Genomic DNA, 23,505 nt, shown 5'->3' on the forward strand with positions numbered 1-23,505 from the left:
CCTGGACTGCTCTTCATGCCATGCCAATCACTGCCAGCAACACTCTACTTGTTCCAGGTGATGTTATGTTATGTTATACAGGTATTTTGTATAGTGTGCGGCTACTCGAAAGAGTGTCCCGACGCTTTGAATTGCACACTAATCTCAAAACACAACAGGGAAAAAGAACAGAAACAGAAACAGAGGAAACCTGATAGGACCTGAAACTAAGAAGTGAAAAGCCAAGTTTTAAGCCCCTTCCTAAAGGCCAACAAGTTAGAGGTGCTGCGCAGGGACACAGGCAATTTGTTCCACAGCTGAGGCGCTAATAGTTTAAAGGAGCGGCCACCGATGCGAGCTCTCTTCACGCGGGGCACTACAGCAAGAAACAAGGCTTCAGACCTAAGCGACCTGGCAGGACGGTAAAATGACAGCCTTTTCTGAAGATATTTTGCTCCAGAAGTGTGCAAGGCTTTGTGTGCCAGGGTGAGAGTTTTAAAAACTATCCGCTTCCGGACAGGAAGCCAATGCAAAGCCTCCAGAAGGCCCGAGGCTCTGGCACGGCGAGATAGTCCAAAAATAGCACGTGCTGCCGAATTCTGAACGACCTGTAAACGTTGGAGCAGGTATTCTGGCAGGCCAAGATAGAGAACGTTGGAATAGTCTATTCTCGAGCCTATCATTGCCTGCACCGTGATCTTCCTGTGTTCCTCCGATAACAAGGGAAGGAACTTGCGGAGCATCCGGAGAAGGCCAAAGCAGGTGCCTGTGAGACCGATCACCTGCGAGCGTAGTGTGAGGCCATTGTCGATCTTAATCCCAAGGTTTTTCGCTACCTGGGACGAACTTGCTGGTGGAAACATGTTCTCAGGCCACCACACTTTCCAGTCCGGGTCCGAGCTGCACCCAAAAAAGAGGACCTCGGATTTATCCGAGTTGCACTTGAGGCTGTTATGATGGAACCACTGAAACACAGCCTCAAGGCAACCCTGGATCCTACCTCCATCGAAGTCCGCACCCCTTTCACAGGTGAAGAGGAGCTGGGTGTCATCGGCGTAAGAAACGATCTGGGCCCCGAAAGACTCCGCCAGGGCCGCCAGAGGGGTCATGAAGATATTAAATAGAGTTGGGCTCAGGACAGAGCCCTGAGGAACTCCGACACCCAATGGCGACATCTCGGCGGAGCAAGCAGAAGCCCAGACCGATTGTCGACGGCCTGCCAGGAAAGATCGAAACCACTGGAGCACCGTCCCTCGAAGACCAATCTCTGAGAGTCTAACAAGCAGACCCTCATGAGGGATGGTGTCAAAGGCCGCCGACAGGTCTAACATCACCAGCATCGCTCTCCCACCCGAATCCAGCACCTCCTTTATCGCCTCCGAGACTTCCAGGAGGCTCCAGTTGATCCTCTCTGATGTCAACTGGACTCTTGGCACAAAACTTGAGAAAGTAATCCTTCAGTAGACCTAATCTGGCTCCCAATCCGACCCGTGCTCCATTGCGGTCGGCCTGAACTTTTGAGTTTGACCTGGTCAGCTGTTAACAGATAGTCGCGGATGGCGCTTAATGCTTTTAGGGGCTATTTTACAGTTTATTCTTTACAAATTCATAACCCTAGCTCTATTGGTGTGGGATCTTTTTGGGTGTAGTGTTGTCACTGTTTTACTTTTTGAAGTGTTGCCCAAATACTTTACATATTGCCTCTAAGTTAAGTCTGACTGCTCTGTGCCAAGCTACCAGGGGGTTGAGCACAAGTTAATTTGGGGTTTGCTTGTCCCTTATCCTGACTAGGATTGTTGTTGCTGCTTGGCCAGGGCTCACACCCCAGTCAACCAGAATCACAATTTCTCACATGGACTTATTCCATCCCTCACAACTTGTAAATCCAATTTCTTACATCTTGGATAATAAATATCAAACATGCAGTCAGAGGGATGTTCATGTTGGTTCAAATTTATAAACGGTAACTGCTTTTCAATTTCCGATAGGTTTCCTTTCAAAATCCAATATTTTCCAAGTAAAGTAGCAAATAAAAATGACCCAAATGCAGTGTGATTCACTGTTGTCTACAGAGACGAGCCAAGGAAATTGCTTTGTCAGTTTTACTGGAACAGTTTTGGGTGCCAGACCTATCTAATTGAATTAGGCAGTCCATTTAAGCAGTGCCAGTCACCGATTGTGTGATCAGAAGACGCTTGCTAAAAACATACAAAATGTTGCTTTTGAATTAAACAGTTATTAAATACAGTACACGATTAAAGCATTTCTAATTACGCTAGCCGGCTCATTCTGCAAGTCTGAAACCCACTTCATGGCATTGTCTTAACTCTCTCTAGCTGGCTGACGGAAACAGGAGCACAGAATTGCAATTAGTTTTACAGCGGGATTGCCATAGAACCGTGGATGTGAACAGGTTGTGCAATAAGAGCTTGGAAAGCAAGGCATCCATTCAACCGAATGCAGTTGTAGCAAATTGCTTCTGCTTACTACTTATTGTGGTCTCTAAACAGTTGCAGCAGCTGGCATTTTAATCACTTAAGAGTCAAGTTGTCCTTAATTTCTTCAAGGAAGGTGGTCCTTTGAATTCGCCTCTTGTTTTGTGTCGATAATATAATAAAGTATGAAAAACAAATTGTTTTGGCAAAATAAGCCTAAAATCTTGGAGCTGATTCATAGAAATAAAACTGCTCATTTAGGAGGGTCAGTTTGTCTTTTGAAAATGCACAAATGAATTGTCCATGCCTTGCCTTCAGTTCCTGAAGGTCACTTGGGGGCATATCAACAACAACCGGTGATAATTATCGCTCAGCGCTCTTAGCGTGAGGATAATTATCGCCGGCTAGCATGAATTTTTATCGCTGAGATAGCGTGCTATTAGCAACGCTTATCTCAATAGCGATAAAAATCTACACGCTAACAGGCTAAAGTGAGATTATCGCTGGAAACCCAGCGATAATCTCACGTTAACTTGTTGATAGGGACAGGCAAACTTAGCCATGATATCCTCCTTCCATAGGATATCATGGCTAAGTCTGAAAATTAGCAGATGTAAAAAAGCAGTGTTAACCGCGGTTAGCGCTGCTTTTTTTGTCTCTAACAGGGTTAGCGACATTCTTGATAATAGGAGAAATGTCGCTTAGCGACATTTCTCCTATTATTTTACTCTGGAACGCCCCCTTTGCATCTCATTAGAGATGCAAGGGGAAGCGTAGAGTAAAAGGGTGCTAACATGCAAATTTGCGTGTTAGCACCCTGTTGTTGATAGGGCGCTAGTTTTATCTCTGCTTTTTTGGCTTTTAAAGCCAAAAAAGCAGAGATAAAGCCCTTGTTGATATGCCCCTGAATTCTCTCATTCGGAACACGCCTTTTTCTGGAGGGGAAATATGTGTGTCACCTCTGGTTCCTTGTATTACAAAACACAAGGGTTAGAGTAAGTCAAGGAGGAAGAAGAATGAGAGCGTCACGCCACCATTCCAGAGTTTTGGGTTGTTCCTTGTGTTTAGTATAGGCACACGCGATTAATCACCTGGGGGCTGTTAGGAGGGGAGATACATTGCGAGTTTTGAATAATGGATGCAGTTTTTCAATCTAAAGAGACAAGCGTGCCTCGGCACGCACAGGAATATGAATGCGTTTTGTTGGAATTCGGCAAACTATTTAAAATGCAATGGAGATTTTGGAAGTATTGGTTTTATAACAAGGAACGCAGTTTATCATATGTCACGCTAAGCGAAATTAATAGCCAAACAGCTCAAAGTGTAAACAAATAGATGTGATAGAAAAATAGCGTTGGTTTACCCCACGGAAGCCTAATGAGTATATATAGCTTTTGTCAACAGATTTAGGGGCATATCAACAAGGGCTTTATCTCTGCTTTTTTGGCTTTAAAACCCAAAAAAGCAGAGATAAAACTAGCACCCTATCAACAACAGGGTTTGCACCCTTTTACTCTACGCTTCCCCTTGCATCTCTAATGAGATGCAAAGGGGGCGTTCCAGAGTAAAATAATAGGAGAAATGTCGCTAAGCGACATTTCTCCTATTATCGAGAATATCGCTAACCCTGTTAGAGACAAAAAAAGCAGCGCTAACCGCGGTTAACGCTGCTTTTTTACGTCTGGTATTTTTCTGACTTAGCCATGATATCCTATGGAAGGAGGATATCATGGCTAAGTTTGTCTGTCCCTATCAACAAGCTAACGTGAGATTATCGCTGGGTTTCCAGCGATAATCTCACGTTAGCCACTTAGCGTGAGGATTTTTATCGCTATTGAGATAAGCGTTGCTAATAGCACGCTATCTCAGCGATAAAAATCAACGCTAGCCGGCGATAATTATCCTAGCGCTAAGTGTGCTTAGCGATAATTATTGCCGGTTTTTGTTGATATGCCCCATAATTTTAGATAACTAGTATGGGTGTTTCAGTTAAAAAGTATTAAAAAAACGGTTTGGAGAGTGTTATCTTTATGTAGCGCCTTTATCCACACTTGTAATGTTGCATTGAACGTTAATTTGAGCAAAATGGAAATAATTTGGTTGCAAGTAGCATTGTAAAATTATTATTATTGTTGATCTTTTTATCGTAGATGCCCCTGACAAAGGGATTTCTAATCCTGAAATGCATTGGGTTATATTTAATAAAAATGTGACATGTGGAACTCCGTGGTGCTCCTGTGTTTGTGTGGATACCATCGTAAAACCTTGGAATGAGTGAAACGAATTGAACAGACGTGGAAAAAGGATTAAAAGTAAAAAGAAGAAAAAAACATGGATAAATAAAGGATCAAACTATTTGACTTTAATTCATTTAATTCATTCCGTAATGAAGCTGTGCAACTTGGTGGAATCAGACAGGTTCCCCTCGTGTTTTGTTGATATTGCAGCGGAATGGGGCGGAGCGCGGACAAGTTTGCACGCCAAAAATGTTCTGAATTGGTTTAAGCATGGTCAAATTGGATTACGCTTGGTGTGCATCTCACCACCTTTCAATGTCCTTGTATTACAGACATTGACCCTCAATGACAATGTCAATGCCAGATATTCCCTAATTTCCCAGATCGCCTTCTAAATATGGCAAAAATGGCGCTGGATAATAGTAATACCAGATTCGAGTAGGAAAGTGCACAGTTGCTTCACTGAGTCCTATTCCACCAGTTTTGCCTATTGAGGGCAAACTATATTTTAGATTCAGTTTTGTTTAAAGGTACCCAGAGCTGGCTAGGTTTCAGAATGCTTATGTGGGACATTTCTATGGGTTCAATGTACTTATGAGTGACATTCATTGGTCAAATGAGTGACACTTGGACTGACATTTCCTCTTGACTAAAACCAACAATGAGCTGCATTGGAAGAGATAAGTATAAAAAATTATCTCTTTTGAGCAATAAGAAACTCTATAAATATCTTGCTAAAAATACCTAAAATGTAAGGTTACTAACCTGCTACCCCTTCCAGAACCTCAAAACATGAATAGCTGGTTGATGTGCTTGCTTGAGAAATATGGCAAGGCTTGCTGCCATACATGAATAAGCTGGGCCTGTATTTCGAATCACATGATGCTTCATGGTGACAAATGTTTATTCTTTCTGATAGATAATACAATTTTTTTTTATTTGACATGAATATTCACAATGCTTCAAGTTTCTGGCTTGGACCTTGGAGCACTGTACAGAAGAAACACACAAACACACTCTGTCTCTCTCGCTCTCTCTCTCTGACTGATGTTATTGCATTAAACAAGTGAATTTTCATCAGGTAAATGTAAAAAGGGAAAAAGTGCATTGTTTCTTAACTTGGATGATGTATCATTCATTTAAGGTGTACCAAATTACAAACTATCTTGCCCTTTATGCCTATGCCTATAACCCCGCTCCCACACACTGATAGGTATTGCCCCCATTGCACTTCTTTAGTGCTCTGTTGGACTTTCACCTGTGCCTCTAGTTGTTCTCCTCATCGCAGTGCCAGACTGAGTCAGAGAGTTTGTTTAATGCGCTTCGTGAGCTGCAGGTATGTTATGTTATTAGAATTTATAAAGCGCGCGATTACCATTCCGGTGTCCTGGCGCTGAGCATTGACTACCTAAGCAGATAACATGACTAAAACTGAGAGAAGAACCAAGTCTTGAGACCCTTCCTGAACACACTAATGTCAGGGGAGTTTCTTAGTGAAAAAGGAAGTTCATTCCAGAATCTGGACGCACTGGTTAAAAAGCTTCTACCTCCCCAGTTGACTTTTTTGAAGCTAGGGGTTTTCACTTGTTTTGCGCCCATTGATCTAAGGGTTCTGGGTGGGATGTACCAGGAAAACTTGTTTCTTAAAAACTGTGGACCTGTCCCGTTCAAGGCTCTGAACACAATACATAGTGCCTTGAATCTAGATCTCAAATGAATAGGGAGCCAGTGTAGCTTTTTGAGTTCTCCTTTGACTGAGACCGACCTAGGGGTTTTGGTTAACAGTCTGGCTGCGGCATTCTGAATAGTTTGGAGCCTATTTTGATGTTGAGCTTGAATGTTGACAGAAAGACTATTACAATAGTCAAGACGTGACAATATCAATGCAGTCACCACAGTTCTTAGGTTCCCCTCGGAGAGAAAGAACCTGATTTTCCTGATCATTCTCAATATCAGCGAGCATCCAGATATCACCTTGCTGACCTGGTCTCCCATATTGAGTTTTTCGTCTACCACCACGCCCAGGTTTTTGGCTTTCCTATGGGGTGTGGGACAGAGACCAAGATCCGCAGGCCACCAATCTGGTGTCCACATATAGGGGTTATTGCCAAATCTCAGAACCTCAGTTTTAGCTGAATTCAGCTTGAGACAATTGGCCGACATCCATCTGGAGATAGCGCCCATGCAGTCTGAGAAGCATGCTCCAGTTTCTTTTTCAGCTCCCTCCTTCACTGACAGTACAATTTGAGTGTCATCCGCGTAGGAGGTAAGCTGAAATCCAAAAGCTCTGATAATACCAGCCAGGGGTGCCACGCAGATATTAAAGAGAGTGGGACTAAGAGATGATCCCTGCGGCACCCCACAAGGCAGAGAAAAGGGTTCAGAGGTATTACCGTTGAGTTCAACGGTTTGTACCCTGTCCTTAAGAAAGGAGTTGAGCAGATTCCATGCTTGACCTCTAATTCCAATCTCTGATAGCCGATTCAGTAATACCGTGTGATGCACGGTATCAAAGGCCGCAGATAAATCTAGGAGAATCAGCATCGCGTTGCCTCCCTTGTCCATCACCTCTCTGATCTCCTCTGTAGACTTAAGGAGCGCCAGCTCAGTGCTGTGGAGAGCTCTGAAGCCATATTGTGAGGAGTCCAACAAGTTGTTGTGCTGGAGGAAGTCACTAAGTTGCCTATTTATGGATTTTTCCAATATTTTGGCTGGTAGTGGGAGTCTAGAGATGGGACGATAGTTTGAAGGGTCCTTAGGATCAAGAGACTGCTTTTTCAGTAGCGGAAGCACTGAAGCTTTTTTCCAGACATTTGGAAAAAGACCAGATTGAATTATGCCATTAAGTAAGGGTGTCAGGACCCTGCAAGTGGTATCAGCTAGTTGTTTAATAATCCATGTGGGGCAGGGATCACTCGGGGCACCAGATTTAATACTATTCATAAGTTTCACGGTGTCCTCAATTTGCAAAGGAGAGAAGCAGTCCAAGGTGGTGGCAGGGAGATGAGAGACTTCCATTTTGACATCATTTAGATCAATCGAATCTGACAGAGAGATAAAGATTGACTCAACTTTAGATTGAAAGAACGCCCCGATGACGTTGCAAAAATCCGGAGCAACAGAGTCACTCAGCAACCTAGTATTTGACAGTTTAATAACCATTTTAAACAGCTCTTTAGTGTCGGATTTAGCGTTAATAATTTGGGTACAGAAGTATTCTTTCTTAGCCGCCATCAGAGCTTGTTTATAATTAGAAATGGTTAATTTATAATCTGATTTATCCGGCATGGCATAGTTCTTCCGCCATATCCTTTCAGCCTGTTTACATAACTGTTTTTTCTCCCTGAGCTCTCCTGTGTACCAAGGGGCAGTGGGAGAGGCCCTTTTCGGTATCCATTTTTTTAGAGGTGCCATTTTAAGACAGGCATCCATTAGCCAGCTGTTATAAGTACACGTGGCCTCTTCAATGTCCAGTGGTGCTGTATACATAGTGTCAATGAGAGAGGATTCAAGAATTTTGATATCTAATTCGCCCCATGCTCTCGTAATGATTTCCTTTATTGGTTTAGGACCCGTGGGATATCTCATGGCACATTTTATCTCAAAATTCACTATATAATGATCTGACCAAGTGATAGGAAGGGTAGAAATATAAGCCAGATCACTATTATTGGGGAAAATCCCGTCTAAGGTGTGTCCTTTATTATGAGTCGGAGACGAGACCAGTTGTGCAAGACCTCCTATGGCCATGATGTTATTAAGCCTGACAGTGTCTGGATCGTCAGGTTTTTCTAAATGAAAATTAAAATCGCCTAGCATTACAAATGATTTTAAGCTCAGACCTTCCTCTAGTATCCCGTTGAGGGAATCCATAAATCCCTTCCTCTCTCCTGGTGGACGATAGATTAGGATCCCAGAGAAAGGTTTGTAATGTGCTGAGAAGATTTTAAAAGAGAGTGCTTCGCAGCCCTGGACACAAACAGATGAGAAATGTGGGGTGAGCGATTCATGGTATATTACCGCGAGCCCTCCACCCCTTTTTTGGGTGCGATCCAAGGAATGACAGTAAAAACCCAATGGGATGACTTTAACCAGATCCGGACCTGAAGTGCTATCAAACCAAGTTTCTGTGACAAAAGCCCGCTTGATATCGTTGTCCACCAGAAACAGGGCACATTCCGAGGAGTGTTTCACCAATGACCTAGCGTTCAATCAAGCACATTTCAAGTTGGCATCTCTTCCAATACCTCTATCCAAAACCTGATTGGATATGGACTAGGTTTGACCGGTAGGTTTAGTAACTTAGGGAGGGGGGTGAGACATTCTCTACACACGGAGCTCCCTCTGGCTACAACTGCAGCAATGTTCTTATTATAGAGGAGACACGGGGACAGTTTATGACAGTGTAAGACTTTGTCCACCTTGTCTAACCTGTGCAGTTCCTCTCTTGAGTAGCATCTTCTATCCAATGGCGAAGGACCAGGGGAACAGGCCCTGCGCCCGGCCTGAGCGCGGATGGGCGCAGACGGGCTTGCCTAAGGCGCGCCTTTTGCGCGCCATCGGTGCGCCCGCCCGCTGCGCGGGCGCGTCAGCATGTTGTTTAAGTATCCCCACGTAAGCCACTAGACCGCTAACCGGCGGAAGTGGAGAAAATGAGGCCGGAAGAGGGATTCCGGACAGAGTGCGCAATGCAGCGATGCAAGTTCAACAAATGCAGCAAGAAAGTAGGTAGAACCTTTAAAACCATAAAAGCAGTGCAATTGAGTCGTGCAAATAGCAAAATTAAAACTAGGTTTTCATTTGTGTCCTGCATTCTTTTAATCATTCACTACTTGACTTGTGTTCCCGCGCAGCCGACCAAACGCTGTTGCGGCTGAAACCGATCAAATCCACCTCTGGACGCCATTCCGGCGAGCGCCGAGGCCACGCCCCTTGACAGAGGCCACGCCCCCCGCCGCCACGTATAAAAGGACGCTGAACACTAGCGCTCCCCTTATCACTCGAACCTCCTGAGGCGGAAGCCGGGAGTGTGTCTTGTACTTTCTAAAAATTGTTTATTTCACTTGTGTCCTGCATTCTTTTAATCATTCACTACTTGATTTGTGTTCCCGCGCAGCCGACCTAACGCATTTGCGGCTGAAACCGATCAAATCCACCTCTGGACGCCATTCCGGCGAGCGCCGAGGCCACGCCCCTTGACACAGGCCACGCCCCCCGCCGCCACGTATACAAGGACGCTGAACACTAGCGCTCCCCTGATCACTCGAACCTCCTGAGGCGGAAGCCGGGAGTGTGTCTTGTACTTTTTAAAAATTGTTTATTTCATTTGTGTCCTGCATTCTTTTAATCATTCACTACTTGATTTGTGTTCCCGCGCAGCCGACCTAACGCTGTTGCGGCTGAAACCGATCAAATCCACCTCTGGACGCCATTCCGGCGAGCGCTGAGGCCACGCCCCTTGACAGAGGCCACGCCCCCCGCCGCCACGTATAAAAGGACGCTGAACACTAGCGCTCCCCTGATCACTCGAACCTCCTGAGGCGGAAGCCGGGAGTGTGTCTTGTACTTTTTAAAAAAAAATTTATTTCATTTGTGTCCTGCATTTTTTTAATCATTCACTACTTGATTTGTGTTCCCGCGCAGCCGACCTAACGCTGTTGCGGCTGAAACCGATCAAATCCACCTCTGGACGCCATTCCGGCGAGCGCCGAGGCCACGCCCCTTGACAGAGGCCACGCCCCCCGCCGCTGCCTCTTCTACCATAAATTATGTGCCACTGGCAGACGCGCAGCGGACGAGCGCAGCGGGCGCGCCGACTGCGCGCCGAAGGCATGCTTAAGGCAAGCCCGTCTGTGCCCGTCCATGACCGGCCGGGCCCAGGGCCACTCCACCATGCCCTACAGAGACAATACACGTCGGCACAACTACATGGACTTCAGGCACCATGGCCGCTCGACAATTCCTCGATCAACAACATAGACAGTCTGGGACTGTCCACCGCGGGCCCTTTACCTTCTCTCCCTCCCTCCCTCTACCCTCCCTCTCCCCCCCTGCTTCCTGCTCCGAGTCCCTTCCTGCACTTAAACCCACTCCCCTCTCCATATATTACCTTAACACAAGTTCTGCGGTCAAGCACAATCATGATCTCTTCGTTCTACTTGACCAGCACAAACCTGATCTCCTATTCCTTACAGAGACCTGGTTTCGCGATACCTCCATTCCTTCCTTATTAGCAGCTCTCCCTGCCACTTATTACGTGCTTCGCGCCGATCGACCCTCTGGCAAAGCAGGCGGGGGTGTCGCATTGATTGCCCGTAAAGAACTCCCCTTTCAGCCCCTGACTTTTCCTCCCTTTGACACCTCTGATTTCTTAGTGATTCGGTCCCTCTCCCTCAAAATTCCTCTTACCTGCCTACTTCTGTATCATCCCCCTCAACCCTCTCAGGCCTTCCTCCCTGGGTTTCAAGAGTTAGTAGCCACCCTAGCAGTAATCAACTCTTCTATTATAGTACTATGTGATTTCAACTTTTGGCCATCTGACCCAGCTGAATGCCCCATTTCCAAAGAATTCTCAGATGGGAGCCTGAGGTAATGGAGGGTGGTATCTGCTAAGACTACATTAAAGTCATCACATAACACTCAAGGGAGGTGTGTCCACATATCAAGTTTATTTGAAAGGCGGGCAAAGAATGTAGACTGTTCTATACTCGGGAATACGTGCTACCCGGAACTAGAGTGAGCCCATCTAGGGAGCCCTGTACCACGACAAACCTCCCTGTGGGCTGGGTGTATAATAGTGGACTTAGCTGTGAAGGGGACCCCAGTCTAGATGCAGCTCAGAGCCCCTACAGCTTAGGCAGAATAAGTGGTGCAGAAAATATGCCAATGCCATCCTTTTGGAAGGCAAGTTGTTTCTAGGGCTCTAATGTGCATATCTTGAGAGAATACTAATTGTGTGCCCTTATGTGTAAGAAAGGATTGTAGTTTGTAGCATCAATGTGCGGTGTGCATCCCCCTGTTGTTCCAGGATGTTAGTATATAAGGCGTATTTCAGGGGGGGAGGCATGAAATGTGGGTAAGTGAGGCACCTTCGTTCAGTGGTGTGGTGCTCATGCAAACTGAGCTGTTAATGTCCATTCTTAGGAGTAACAGCATAATCCACTCATGAAGGATTAGGACAGTGGGGAGCTAAAGGAGTACAAGAGAAAACCAAACCGGGCAGCCAGCAAATGGCTAATTGCCCAAACAGTAATGTGAGTTGCTCAAACAGCAATGAATCAAATAACAAGAGAGGCATACCCAAAATGATGAGAATGGTTGACCCAGGTGAAGTCCGGCCGGGGGGATGGGGATGTGGAGGAGCAGGAAGGTTATCTCATTGAAGGCAATTTTTCTCAAGATGGAGCCAAACCCAGATTGCGAGTTTTACTGACATTTAAGTCCCCAAGGTTCAAACAAATGGGAACACTGTGGGGATGTGGTTGCACCCGTGAGGGGAAACCCAAATACAACAATGTGATATCACAACAGATCGCCGCAGTCTGAGTGGTCACCATGGGAGGGGACCTCCATTTGCAAAGCGGCCCCAGAAAGGAAGAAGTATCGTCGTCTTCAGAGGAAAAAGATGTATGAGACGAGAGATCCAGTGTAGGCTCAAAAGCTGCTGCAATGTTCTGGGCCTAATGTTTAACATCTTGGACCTGCACCGGGGTACTAGTGCTGAGGTTGAGGCTCTATATCTCAATCAGGCTATTGACAGTGGCAAACTGCTCACTCAGTTTTCTCCTGTGTACCTAATCAGCCTGGGGGAAAGCACTCCGACCTTAATCCCAGTCCCAGACAGCATTCAGCTCTGTGACTACAAGTTTTGACAGGAAGAGGATGGAGCATTTTATGCCATTGTCTTGAACATTTCTCTTCATACCTTGGAAGGAGGCCCGGTGTTGTTGATCAGCCATAGTACAATCAGGAAAGAGCAAATGCAATGCTCCCAGCTAGGCATGTGGCTCAAAGTGTTTTGTCTCTGTCATTATAATGCAGGAGCCTGGTGACCAAGGGCTGAAGGGGGCTGAGGGGCCATGCACAGTTGATGGCATTTGCCAAAATTACATTGTGTCCTTTTGACTGAGACAAAGAGTGGATATTTGGGACAGGTGTAAACGATTTGATCCAGTGTTCAAAGAAATCCATTGTGCTTTGTCCCTCTACACCTTCTAGTAGGCCTATCTCCTGAGGATGTTCACCGGAGAGCATCCCTCTACATACTCAGTTCTACCCTCCAGGAATTGTATCTAGTTATCAACTCTAGGAGTTGGCGATGATGATTTTGGGTAGTGGGATACAGGTCTTGCGATTCTCTCTCAGTCTGGGTGATGAGTTTAGGCAGTTCCTTTGGTTGGCTCCAAGGAGTCCCACATCCAGTGGACTTCCATCCATCTTAGCTTCCAGTGACGTTCAAGTGGCGCTAATTACTTCTAATATGATGTCCAATTTATAGGAGGCAGGGGGTTCTAGAGCTCTTCCAGGTGACTGCATCATTTTATCTGGAAGAGCAGGTCTCAGTCTCCCCATGTTGGCACCATGGTTGTAGGAGTTTGATTCCATAGCCTGACAGGTGTCCCAGCTCTCCAGTCCTCAGAGAAGGCCAAACAAGCAGAGAGGGGGACTTCCAGAGACCAACAAACCCGCTTGCAGATTCCTAGCCTCTTCTATCAAGGATGGGACTATGGACACAGCACAAGCAGTGTGGGCGAGAGTCCTGTGGCAATCACTACTTACTAGTAGGAGGCACAGCTTTATTTGTCGAGGGCAAAGGCTTACCCAGGACAGAGAGAGGGGTTGAGTCATTATAAATACACTAGAGGGAGATGGAAGTTTCACAAGTATCAATGTGTAGGGACCCCGTGTTAGCTCCAACAGAAGACCGCCATCAAGGTCATGGGTAGGAATGCTGATGCAGTACTCCAGTAGCTCCAATGTCTACGACTCCCAAAGGTATTGGGGGTTACCCATATGATACCCCCACTAGGCGCTGCCACAGTCGCCCCAGTCACAGTGTGTTATATCGCCCTCATTCTCTTCGTGAGGGCAGAAGTTAGCAATGTCCAGGTGACCAACCCATGTCAGGCCACTAAATTCAAATAGACACAGTCTCATCCTGGCCTCAATAGGTCATCATCTCAAGAGGACTTTAAACAGTGTGAGGGGTCAGCCAAGGGACCCAGACATATGGCCTCCATCGATGTTTACTAAGGTGGGTTAACAATACAAAGAGGCAGAAGGACCAAGGCAGCCCCATACCAGTAATAATATCAGGTGGGTGCTCCTGGGATTAGTTGGTGGGGTTTTTGATTCAGGTACTCAACGCATGTTCAGTGCCACGGACACAAGGCTCTTTCCTGTGTTATGCCCCAGTTTCTGGGCACAGGCCTATTCTGGAGGGCCCATCTGTCCTGCAGGCACTGTCAACAGGTCTCTCCCCTCAGGAGAGACTAAGAAAATGTAACATCATAGGTAACTGTAACAGTTTAAGATACAGGTATGACATTGAAATATAAAGGTTATAAAAAAATATTAGTTTATAGTTCGACTGAAGGGGCATACCCATCTTACTAAGGACATCTAGTGAAACAAACAGCAAGGTGATGCTCATGCTGCCCCCCAGTCATTTTCACCCACTGTGTCACTCTAGACCATGGGTACTCAAAAACTTTCTCTCGGGGGCCAACTTTACAGTGTGGTTTCTGGCCGAGGGCCGCACCGGTGGGGGCGGGGTCAGAGGGGGAGGGGCGGGGCTAAAGCAAAAAAGAATTGTGACCATGAGGTTGAACACAGGTCCCTGCAGCAGACGCCTTCGTCCACTGAGCCACCAGACCCAGCATACACAGATCTCTCTCTCTCCCTCTCCCCCTCCCTCTCTCTCCCTCCCTGTCCCTCCCTCCCCCTCCCTCCCTCCCCCTGTCTCTCTCTCCCTGTCTCTCTCCCCCTGTCTCTCTCCCTGTCTCTCTCCCTCCTTCGCCCTCCCTCCGGCACCCTCCCTCTGTCGCCCTTCTCCCTCTGTCGCCCTCCTCCCTCTGTCGCCCTCCCTCTGTCACCCTCCCTCTGTCTCCCTGTCTGTCTCCCTCTCTGTCTCTCCCTCTGTCTCCCTCCTTCTGTCTTCCTCCTTCTGTCTCCCTCCCGCTGTCTCCCTCCCTCTGTCTCCCTCTCTCTGTCTTTCTCCCTCTGTCTCCCTCCCTCTCCCTCTGTCTCTCTCCCTCTGTCTCCCTCTCTCTCCCTCCATACGTCTCCCTCCCTCCGTCTCCCTCCCTGTCTCCCTCCCTCTGTCTCTCTCCCTCTGTCTCTCTCCGTTTCCCTCCCTCCCCCTCCGTCTCCCTCTGTCTCCCTCCCTCCATCTCCCTCCCTCCCTCTCCCTCCCTCTCCCTCTGTCTCTCTCCCTCTGTCTCTCTCCCTCTGTCTCCCTCTCCCTCCCTCCATCTCCCTCCCTCCGTCTCCCTCCCTCCATCTCCCTCCCTCCATCTCCCTCCCTCTCCCTCCCTCCCTCTGTCTCCCTCCATCTCCCACCCTCGGTCTCCCTCCCTCCGTCTCCCTCTGTCTCTCTCCCTCTGTCTCTCTCCCTCACTCTGTCTCTCTCCCTCTGTCTCTCTCCCTCTGTCTCTCTCCCTCCCTCTGTCTCTCTCCCTCCCTCTCCCTCTGTCTGTCTCCCTCTCCCTCCGTACATCTCCCTCCCTCCGTCTCCCTCCCTCCGTCTCCATCCCTCCGTCTCCCTCCCTGTCTCTCTCCCTCCCTGTCTTCCTCTGTCTCCCTCCCTCCATCTCCCTCCCTCTGTCTCCCTCTCCCTCTGTCTCCCTCCCTCCCTGTCTCCCTCCATCTCCTTCCCTCCCTGTCTTCCTCCGTCTCCCTCCCACCCTCTCTCTCCCTCCCTCTCCCACCCTCCCTCCCTCTCCCTCCCTCCGTCTCCCTCCCTCCCTCCGTCTCCCTCCCTCCCTCTCCCTCCCTCTCCCTCCCTCCCCCTCCCTCCCTCTGTCTCCCTCTATCTCCCTCCCTCTCCCGCCCTCCGTCTCCCTCCCTCTCCCTCTGTCTCTCTCCCTCTGTCTCTCTCCCTCTGTCTCCCTCTCCCTCCCTCCGTCTCCCTCCCTCCATCTCCCTCCCTCCGTCTCCCTCCCTCTCTCTCCCTCCCTCCCTCTGTCTCCCTCCATCTCCCTCCCTCTGTCTCCCTCTGTCTCTCTCCCTCTGTCTCTCTCCCTCTGTCTCCCTCCCTCTCCCTCTGTCTCTCTCCCTCGGTCTCCCTCCCTCTCCCTCCGTACGTCTCCCTGCCTCCGTCTCCCTCCCTCCGTCTCCCTCCCTCCGTCTCCCTGTCTCTCTCCCTTCCTGTCTCTCTCCCTGTCTCCCTCTGTCTCCCTCCCTCCATCTCCCTCCGTCTGTCTCCCTCCGTCTCCCTCCCTCCCTATCTCCCTCCGTCTCCCTCCCTCTCCCTCCCTCTCCCTCTGTCTCCCTTTGTCTCCCTTTGTCTCCCTCCCTCCCTGTCTCCCTCCGTCTCCCTCCCTCCCTCTCCCTCCCTCTCCCTCCCTCAGTCTCCCTCCTTCCGTCCCCCTCCATCTCCCTCCTGCCATCTCCCTCCCTCTGTCTCCCTCCCTCCGTCTCTCTCTCTGTCTCCCTCCCTCTCCCTGTTTCTCTCCCTGTCTCTCTCCCTCCCTCTGTCTCCCTCCCTCTCCCTCTCCCTCTCCCTCTCTCCGTCACCCTCTGTCATCTCACCCGTGTGTGTGTGTCAGCCCTCAGCCTGGGCTGAGACAGCTTCCCAGTGCACACACAGCCGCCCTGAGACAGCTTCCCAGCACTCACACACAGCTGCACCAGAGTACTGCTGGCGGCCCGCGGGCCGTACTATGAGTAACCCTGCTCTAGACAGAGACCAGCCTGATGCACAGCACTCTTGATCGTGATCGGTTCAATACGAACAGTCTAGCTAGAACGGCTACACTTGATCTTAGCCAAAAGGGAGAGAATCGATAACAGTCCAGCCAAAACGGTCAGGCCAGGTCCCCTCCAGACATGAATTCGTGGCTATCGTGGGTGACGTGGAACAATGACCCCTGGACACAGTGAACATTTGCCAGTACATCATCTTCCTGGGCTTCCTCGAAGTTGTGCTTTGGACTCATAGTAGCCCCAGCCTTGGGCACCTACTGCACCGTGAAGTACCGGGGATTTTAGGACCCCAGCGGTGCCAGGGATAGCACCCTATGACTTCGGGTTATCCTGTTGCTGTAGTATTATAAAAGACGCTCTCATGGTAATGTAACAAAGAAACTGGCAGAAGAAGCTGAAATATGAAAAAGACATCTTTATTAAACTTTAAATGAGTGAGACTACGTCGCACAGAAGCCTTAGCAACTGAATGAGGCAGTCCCCCAGAACAGAAACCAGTCTCCTTTTTTATACAGAATCTGGGCAACACTGCCCTTCTCTTGCAGTTGGTCATTCACATATTTTACTTCAAAGAACAAGCATGAGTCATGATTGCAATCTCACATTTCAGTTCAGCCAGCCCGCAATTATTTACCCAGCAAGGCTCAGATCCCACATCAGATATCAACTGACCCCAATAAACATGAGCATCTCCTGTTTTGGGAAACAAGCCATAAAGCAGGAACAGTCAGGTGTGAAAGAGATTAGCCGGAGGCTGGTGTAGGATGAAAAGACTTTATGGTGTGTCAAGCCCTGATGCTAATCACAGGTGCCCAGGGGACGGGGAGCTCGTGAGACCGGACTGACCTGGTGCAGCGGAGCCAAGCTGCCCAGGTCACAGAGAGGTCAAAGGAAAGTACATGTGTTCTGGAGGCCTGTATTTGTTCTTAGAGTGTAGTCTATGTGAGGGCAACTATAAGATGGCCACCGCTCCAAGATGGAACCCACGGAGTCAATATATAATAACGTATACATAGTGCATTTGGCAATGGGACGTTATGCAAAGCGCTTGTACATACAGCATTGACCAATCGCGGTTTGCTAATACATGAATAAACAGGGGTAGGGCCCTGTCTCCTACGTGGTCCCAAATATCAAAGTACGACAGACCCTCCTTTTGCCCTTACATAGGCAATCACTATACTCATACTGATCTTAGTCCAGGTCTATATTCACCAGATCATCAAGATGTTGCTGATGGAGCAAAATCCTAGTACTTGGACTCTCTCTCTGGACAGGTCTCCTTGAACACGAAGAAGCACAAAGGCCACATATGGCAGGACAAAATAAGGAATACCTCTATCTAGGTGGCATAAGATCACACCCCCAACAATTAGTGATGTTCACTACTAACTAGTGTCGATGCAGAAGCTGTATAGAAGAATTGCTTACGAATTCTGATCTTTTAACCAGCTCATGTTCAGGAAAAGGGTGAAAAGAATGCAAAGAAGCAGTAGTAGGAAAGGACATAGGTTGGGAAGCGGGTGCAGAAGTCAATTGGGTAGATAAAAACAATCCCATCCATAAATGACAACGTCATGTTTAACTGGAAAACTCGTTATTAAAAACATATAGACAACGGGAGAAAGTAGTGACCACTATTACAAATGAAATAATAATTTTTATGTTCAGGTGAAACAGTGGTGACCCTCATCAATGCTCTGAGGTGAAAAGGGGGTACTCTTTCCCCAGAAAATGGACTTTATTCTGCTTATACTGAATAGAATAGTACTTTAAGACAATGCCAGCAAAACAATCAGTTTCTAACACCTAGTCTATACCATCACACGGAAACCTTTTGTGAAACCAACTAGGCCCAGAGTCCGTTCAAAAAGCCTCTCTGGCAGGCTTCTATTGTCCATCAAATCTTCTTCTGTTGTTTTCTTTTGCATGGGCCTCTTCATTCAAGCCTTTCATGAGAGAAGTACTATTTAGTTGGAGTGCCCTCCTGGCAAAAACCCACAGCTCACACGAAAGTCTCAATGTCCCAAGGCAGTGCGCCAGTATCTTTCCTTTGCGGCAGGCACTACAGGTAGTGTGCTCTCCATTGATCAAGGGCACAGGTCATCTCGTGCAGATTCGGGACCATTCTCAGACTCCAACACTCGTCACTCAGTGTCAGAGGACGCTCAGGCTGCTCTTCCATGGGCACTTGAATTAGTGCCTTTTGTCAATCTTGGATCCGCCGGTGCACTGCACTTCCATTGGAGCAAAGGGAAAAGAGGGGGGTGTGTGGCCAAAAACTCAGGCCAAGGGGCTCAAGGGACTGCACACTGTCAGAGGTTACCAGCACATGACAGGCGCTCTTGTGCACTGAAATTCTGGTTCTGTGGCAAAACCAGCTCCTCCTTCATTTCTGATGTTGAACGCCTTCTGATGAAGCAAGTGCGATGCTTTAAACAGTTCAGTGTATAACAAGGGGACTGTAAACAGACGGCCTGTGATCTTCAAAAGAGCGGCCACACGCCATGGGACAATTTTGGTCTAGAATACACTGTCAAAAAGCAATACAAATATAAAGGTAGTAGGCAAAACAGTGTCTCTAAGCCTTTCAATTGGGTTTCCGTGTGAGAGCCTCCATCATCTAAGGGTAGATAACTACACGAGAATTCTGTCTACATGGATGTCTTCACATATGGTGGCATTGTCTAATAGGGCAAACACATTTTTTTTCAATGATTACATATAAGTGTTTCTAAATTCCTTATCCAGGACATCTCAATAGAGAAATCACGTGGTACAGATTATTATAGGCATGTAGAAACCTTTCACATCAGGTGCACTAGGCAATACACAGGCTAATAGTCAGATATGAAAACAAAAGACAAGAACTAGAGGGTCCTGATATTTGCATGATTAGAAACTTCTGATCCCACCGAAAATTAAAGCAGCAGGAACAAAAATGGTAAAAACCACATTAAAAATAGACATTGAAAATTTGTCATGTTCAAAAAGTAAACGTAAGATATCTCCTTTTGAGATGGAAAACTTGTCTTACTATAATATTGAGTCAGTTAGCCAGTCTATCGCTATCCTGACAGTCAGGCTGGAAAACATTGAAGCAGGCCTAAGGAAAATTCTTGGAAACCAGTCTGGTCATGCAAAAGGGAATTGTACATAATATGGGGGTTCCTGGTGCATCACTGCAGTCTGGAAGTATGTACCTGAACAATACACCTACAATAATAAATGGGCTGACTGGTGAAAGGAATACGGAAAAGGGAATTGGAACTAGGACACAACTAAAATCCCCAATCACTAAGCATAATGCGACATTGGGCAGGGAAGAAACAAAAGCAATAAAAAATAAAAATCTATAGGAAGGACAAGAATTTACTTGGGTGATAGTCAGGGATGTGACACTACACCAAGAGTACGGGTGGTACACAAAAGGCCAAAGTTACATACATTTTAACTCTACCGCTGGCGACTATACCATATACGGCAATCTTAGCTAATGTTCCAGTTCCTTCTGCAGGGAAAAATGAAAACCTAGTTTCCTTTTAAGAAGCAAAGGCCATATGCTACTAAGGAGACAGGACACCATTACCTAATGTAATATAGAAATTAGGCCACCTTGAGTCACAGATCTATAATTTCATCCTTAGGTCCAATCAAGGATACATAAATGTAAGGCTGCCTGTTCCATTAAGGGAAAGGGCAGTAAGTGACACACTTTGATCCTGTAGATCTCTTTTAGTTTTCTGTAATACCATTATTGCCAATTTAAACATGCACTGGTAAAGTGCTGCCTCTCATGTTCACAGCATGAAATATCATTAGCTGTGGAATTTAGTAACCAGAACAAGTTCAACCAACTGTTGCGTAGCGATGGGCATCGTCATGACCATCCCCTTACAAAACAGGTAAACTTGTAATAGTATCAAAAAGCAGCAACAAAAACAACGAAAACATGCAAAAAATAATAAAAACGCACAAAACGTCAAGCCATCAGATATACCTGCTGTGTATCAAGCACAAAAAAGCATAGACAAAACAATAGCATATGTAATAAGCGGTGACACACAAACACCATGTCATGTACTTTATGCACTGTAAAACTGCAGCCCAAAACCCAATATTTGGGCCTGTTTAATTTGTCAGGTTTAAAATACTTACCCTCCTTTTTGACAGTAGATCACCAGGCAATGGAAATCTGCTGTCAAATATAACTTTACTGTTTCTCTTCTAACATACAGGACCAGCAAGAACAATTCATGAGAGAACCAAATACACAAAAATAAATTGCCATTATTAACTGTCAGGCATCATTCCATTTTTTTTTTTTAGAGCACCAATGTATCAGCAAAGCATTTAACATGATGTTTGGACTTTCAAAGAACACCCCTTTGCTATATTTTCCCTTTGGAATTAAGTTCTTTAGTTTTAGTGATGCTATGGAGAAACCAGAAACCCCACCTTTAGAGGCCCGTGTAGCAAGGGCATTCTGCATTCCACAGAGGCAAGGCCCTAATTTAAAAGGTCATAAATGTCAACTCCATTGTTTACGGGAAAGATAGCATCTCAGCAGCGTGACCTAGCCAGCCTCTGCAGCTCTCCCAACCCCCCAGCTTCTGACACTCTGAATTCGTCAAAGCCAGAAGGCCTTCCTAATTCCTCCTAACTTGCAATAATTCGCTCTATGTTGAAAAATAATTTCTCCTTTTTAGGCGCTAAAAAATTATCCCTATTCCCAGATTGTTAAACTACATGTACTGTGAATAATTCACAAAATTTAATAACACACATACCAGTTTTTAGAATAAATGCTTGTTGCAATCCTATGCAATGGTACACATTTCATCAACCTTAAATGAATGAACGTCTCAGTAGGCACAGCTAAAGTTAGACTGAACTCCAGCAAGTGAGACCGCTTTCTGCCCCAGTCCACTGGCACTGTGAATTGTATTCGCAATGAGTTTTGATATTTTCTTCATCATTTAGTCACTTGCCTTTATTCAAGCTCTGTTTGTCGCTTTCATATTAGCATATGAAACTCAGTGCCTCCCGCCAGGTAATTACAATATTTTCACCCCTACTGCTAGAACCTGCAATCTCATCTTTCCCCTCCTACTTACTCAAACCGATACCACATTCCTTTTTATTCCCTTCGTCAATACAACCTTCCTCACGCTACTCTTCATGTCTTTATTACTCCCCTTCATCATCTCTCTTCCCTCCACGGCATTCTATTTTCCCAATTGTTCTTCTCCTTCCTACTTATTACCTAGTTCCTATAACCGTAATTCTACATTTCTCCACCCCTCTATCATTACTGACTTCATCACGTACCTGCTCACAAACATCCTCTTTTTCCCTCATCAAAAAAGAATTCTCCATTTCTCTTTCTCTATGTGGGTGCTAACTCCATTAAGGCCGTTTTTTATTAACATCAAATAGTTGCGGGTTGTGACACCATATTTTATTTAATTTCTCCAAGTTTTAAAAAGGTCCTGTTTTTCATAGCGTGTTCAGTAGTATTGTGACAGACACAGCTAAAGTTAGAACCTTCAACCCTGATATTAAAACAAGCCTTTGTACTGGCACATTGACTCATTGAATCATAAGAAGGCACAACCTGTAAATATATATCAAAACCTAAACGTATGCATTTACTGAAGCCTGAGACACTTTAAACAGTACTCTGAATGAAAGAAAATGCAATTGAAACAGTCTTTTTACCCAAATTCGACTTTGATATTTTAAGCATTAAAAAATGAATATCCTACAATTTTCTTGCATAATATGCATTACCAGAATGTCTATTACATAACCCATGAGTCAGGCATTGGAAATAATAACTTATACTTTATAAAAATGAGCTTGTTTGCGCCTGCGCCAAGGGAAAATTGTACGCGCGAATGCTTGTCATTTTAGTGATGCAACACAACTTAAATCAAATTTTAATGCTAGGAGGTCATAGTATGAGTATTAAGCTTTATAAATATCAAAAAACGATTTTGAAAAGCACTTATTGTTTTAAAATAATTTTTCCCATGATTAATAATTTTCTCTTAAAAAATCCCAATTATTCGTTTTTGTGATAATTCCATGTATAAAAAACAAGCTGCATCCCTTGCCTATCATTTTGGACACATTTAACTCACAAGACTAAGCGCATAAGCCCAATTTGAAACGCGTCACATTTTTGCGCCACTTTCATTTAAAAGGACGGTTCTGCCAAATTCCACCCGTGTTCAACTGGGAAGGTGCTGGCTGAATGAACATTTCTATCAAATATACTGCAGCTGAAAAGTTTGCCTGTGAACATCTAATACAATGCATCTAAGGAAAATGCTGTAAATTTATTTACTTTTGCAAAAATAGATAATTTCGTTTTTGGGGCCTGATTTATATCTATTGAATGTGTTTCTAATTTTATCCTTTAAGCATTTAACGGCAGTTTTGTATATGTGCACAATTGCTCATTCTATAAATTAAAGAGCAACACATAGCTATTGTAGCACATCACATTGTTCATTTCTGGATTTTTGTTTTAAGTTTCTACTTGATATTAATTAACCAGCAATCTACTTAACAGACTGGAAACATCAGAAGACCCACAAACACATATTGAGCTCATTTCAGACCTAAACAGAAAGGGGTTAAACAGACAATACAGCGCGCTTTAGCCATTTTTCATAAATAGCGCCGTCGCAATTTACTTACGGAAGTTGAACTAATGAAAAAAACCACAGACATTTAAACACACAGTTGACTTACAAATCAATACGCATGACAGAGAGAAAGAACAGCTCACAGACTATACTTGAAACAAACCATTTGCAAATACTAGTTGTAGGTCATATTTACAAGCAACGCTTTTCAATAGTGTTCCAAAAGGCTGCATAAACAGCCCCACAGACAGATGCATGTCCAAGAAGTAGTGA

The sequence above is a fragment of the Triturus cristatus genome, chromosome 9 (genome assembly GCF_964204655.1).
Source record: "Triturus cristatus chromosome 9, aTriCri1.1, whole genome shotgun sequence".
In the NCBI taxonomy this organism is placed as follows: domain Eukaryota; kingdom Metazoa; phylum Chordata; class Amphibia; order Caudata; family Salamandridae; genus Triturus; species Triturus cristatus.